The 4,057-nt window shown below is 45.1% G+C and overlaps 1 long non-coding RNA gene across 1 annotated transcript; it reads left to right on the forward strand.

Moving 5' to 3' along the window:
- The first annotated feature begins 1,305 nt into the window (after positions 1–1,305).
- Positions 1,306–3,174, forward strand: LOC120991384. The gene is made up of 3 exons (XR_005776654.1): positions 1,306–1,439; positions 2,288–2,290; positions 3,160–3,174. It is a non-coding gene; the product is annotated as an uncharacterized LOC120991384 (long non-coding RNA).
- Positions 3,175–4,057: the final 883 nt, after the last annotated feature.

Here is a 4,057-nt window from a genome sequence, read left to right on the forward strand (position 1 = left end):
TGTTCAATGTAGATAACTGTGCGGCATTAAGATCAACAGAAGATATATTTACCACTGTATCTTGCGTCTCAAAGTTCTGCCCCGCTGGGGCTGCATATTTTTCCCTTTTCCTCTGTTTATGTTGTAGCTTGCCCCCTCGGCGTGTCCTGCCATTGCGGGATCTCCCCCTAAAAAAGGTGTAGATGAGATCGTGGGGTTGGAGTCCATCTTGGGCCCTGTAGCATTATCTCTGGTCAGATGACCCTGTAACTTCTTTGGAGTGGATGGAGAGGTAGATCCATATTTCTCTCCACCTGTCTTACGATTTCTCCTCTGATCCCTTTGCCAGTTGTACATTTAGCCTGTAGAATAGTCATCCATATCTCGCATCCATTTATGACCTTTCTTGCTCTGTAGATCACCTCTAAATTTGTCTAAATGGGACATACAATTGGATATGTAGATTTCAAAGTCCTCAGTAGGTAACACATTTTTTAACTTCTCTGTTATATCATCTAAATTCATCTGTACTGATGCGTTTTCTTTCTGTAAAAACTTGACGTTCAACAAAATAATGTCGAATGCATATTTATTTGAGATTTGAACAAATCTGGCACAAAATTCTCGCATTATTCACAAATAGGTCCGGTCTAAGGTGAGAGCGTATATCCCTCTTGGTATCCTGTGTGCAAGATGGTATTCGCTCGGTAGCAGATGCAAATCCAGACTGATTAAACGTTTTGATAATTTTCAAACTTCCTCTTTATATCAGTGGCAAAAAAGTAGATAGAAAAGTCACATCTCTCACCGAGTTACTGTCACGACCATGGTTATGGTCGTGACTCCTGATCCGCATGCTGTTGCCTGCGGTTTGGTTTTTGTCAATCACATGGTGAGGGCGGCTGGATTGTTGCCTCACATGTGGTTGCCGCTGGCAACATGTTTGTGCTTGGCAGCTTGCTGCAAGGTGCATGCGGTTGCACCTGGCAACCTGTCTTTGTAGGTGTGCCGTTTTATATGTTTGGTGTGCAAGAAGTTTGGGTGTGTACACTGTGTAGTTTCCCTTCACTTGTGGCTGTCCGTGGCAACGTGTGGTGTATGTGACATGTGGTGGCTGTGTCCCGGCCTTCTGGCGGTTGCTCTGGACACGGTTGCCACGCATGTCGTTGCCTGCGGTAACAGCTGCAGTGTGATAAGGGTTTGTACACTTCCCCTGTATGTGGCTGTTTTCACCTTGCCTGGTCTAGGAAGGGTTAACTCCCTTCTGTGTGTTGAAACTGGGTGTGTCTGTGTGGCTACTTGGGCTATATTGGCTCTGCTGAGAGGAGTAGTCAGAGGGGTACTTCAGCCATGGTCTGCTGGAGTCATCCTCCTACTTTTATACCACCTGCTCAGTGAGGGCCACCCTTTGTGGTCATAAGCAAATGTTGTTGTGTGATGTTAAGTTTACTGTTTATGTGGTGTCTATTAGTGCAGCTATGGTTCTGGCTTCCTGTGTGTTTATGTGTGCTGTGTCCTTTTATGTCTGTGTGTGGAATTCAGCACTTGTGTTCAGGGATCCAGTCAGTGTGTCTGTGGCAGGTAGAAGTGGAAGTCTTTCACTCTCCTGCCATATCTATACAGGGAGTGCAGAATTATTAGGCAAGTTGTATTTTTGAGGATTAATTTTATTATTGAACAACAACCATGTTCTCAATGAACCCAAAAAACTCATTAATATCAAAGTTGAATATTTTTGGAAGTAGTTTTTAGTTTGTTTTTAGTTTTAGCTATTTTAGGGGGATATCTGTGTGTGCAGGTGACTATTACTGTGCATAATTATTAGGCAACTTAACAAAAAACAAATATATACCCATTTCAATTATTTATTTTTACCAGTGAAACCAACATTCACAAATATACATTTCTGACATTCAAAAACAAAACAAAAACAAATCAGTGACCAATATAGCCACCTTTCTTTGCAAGGACACTCAAAAGCCTGCCATCCATGGATTCTGTCAGTGTTTTGATCTGTTCACCATCAACATTGCGTGCAGCAGCAACCACAGCCTCCCAGACACTGTTCAGAGAGGTGTACTGTTTTCCCTCCTTGTAAATCTCACATTTGAATGATGGACCACAGGTTCTCAATGGGGTTCAGATCAGTAGAGAACAAGGAGGCCATGTCATTAGATTTTCTTCTTTTATACCCTTTCTTGCCAGCCACGCTGTGGAGTACTTGGACGCGTGTGATGGAGCATTGTCCTGCATGAAAATCATGTTTTTCTTGCAGGATGCAGACTTCTTCCTGTACCACTGCTTGAAGAAGGTGTCTTCCAGAAACTGGCAGTAGGACTGGGAGTGTGGAGCTTGACTCCATCCTCAACCCGAAAAGGCCCCACAAGCTCATCTTTGATGATACCAAGCCCAAACCAGTACTCCACCTCCACCTTGCTGGCGTCTGAGTCGGACTGGAGCTCTCTGCCCTTTTCCCATCCCAGCCACGGGCCTCATCCATCCTGGCCAATCAAGACTCACTTCATTTCATCAGTCCATAAAACCTTAGAAAAATCAGTCTTGAGATATTTCTTGGCCCAGTCTTGACGTTTCAGCTTGTGTGTCTTGTTCAGTGGTGGCCGTCTTTCAGCCTTTCTTACCTTGGCCATGTCTCTGAGTATTGCACACCTTGTGCTTTTGGGCACTCCAGTGATGTTGCAGCTCTGAAATATGGCCAAACTGGTGGCAAGTGGCATCTTGGCAGCTGCACGCTTGACTTTTCTCAGTTCATGGGCAGTTATTTTGCGCCTTGTTTTTTCCACACGCTTCTTGCGACCCTGTTGACTATATTGAATGAAACGCTTGATTGTTCGATGATCACGCTTCAGAAGCTTTGCAATTTTAAGAGTGCTGCATCCCTCTGCAAGATATCTCACTATTTTTGACTTTTCTGAGCCTGTCAAGTCCTTCTTTTGACCCATTTTGCCAAAGGAAAGGAAGTTGCCTAATAATTATGCACACCTAATATAGGGTGTTGATGTCATTAGACCACACCCCTTCTCATTACAGAGATGCACATCACCTAATATGCTAATTGGTAGTAGGCTTTCGAGCCTATACAGCTTGGAGTAAGACAACATGCATAAAGAGGATGATGTGGTCAAAATACTCATTTGCCTAATAATTCTGCAATCCCTGTAGTCTGTTTATGGTTTATATCCCCTTGCAGCTTAGCCAGTTTAGACTCCTGGTTTCTCCGCATCCAGGGACGAAAAGGTGGTCTACCCAGCTCCTAGTTCAGGGATCGGCGGAGGGTGAGTAGGGATCCGAGGTTCCTGAGCATGAGCCCTCCTACCTTCAAGGTCGGCTCATGCAGCTAGGGAGTCAGGGTCAGATTAGGGGTGAGTTAGGAGGTGGCCTGCCTGCTCCCTATTTCTACTGTCCTGGCGAGCAGCGACTAACATCTCGTGGCATCGCACGGTTGAGGGTTTTCCCCATCCTCATCCGTGACAGTTACGCAGTATTCTCTCCTCGTCTTCCAATGTATAGGAAAACACGTCGGGTTGACACATCCGTGTTCTGATCCATGTTTCAGGTGCTTGGCTTTTTAGGGTCCGATATGTTGAGACGAAAAGAAAAAAGGAGCACACTTTAAACGCGGGGTGCAAGTCCTGTATAGGGGCCTGTGACCAAGGTCCCAAGTTACATATATGTCACCGCCAAGTTCTGTGAGAAGGTCTGGCAGACGCCCTTCCTCTACCTCTTGCATGATGTTCTTTGTTTTGGTTTCACTTCGTCATCTCTTTCCTTTTCCCAGGATGTCACCTATTAGAACTAATCGTCTCCCTTTATATTCCCTCCCATACTGTCTCCACTTTGCGGTTTATACTACTCTCTGGATGAAGTGTTCACTGCTGGAGACTGCTGCTGTTTTACTCAGATAAGTCTTTCATGTATTGTGTTCCTTGCTGGCTTGATCCTAGGTGACCCTGACTCTGTCCATATTAAGTGCAGGGAGCCGGTGGTCGTGTTCCCTCCACTATTATAGGGTTTTCAGGTGTTACACAGTCTTAGGTACGTGGGACATGCAATCGTCTAC

The sequence above is a fragment of the Bufo bufo genome, chromosome 2 (genome assembly GCF_905171765.1).
Source record: "Bufo bufo chromosome 2, aBufBuf1.1, whole genome shotgun sequence".
In the NCBI taxonomy this organism is placed as follows: Eukaryota; Metazoa; Chordata; class Amphibia; order Anura; family Bufonidae; genus Bufo; species Bufo bufo.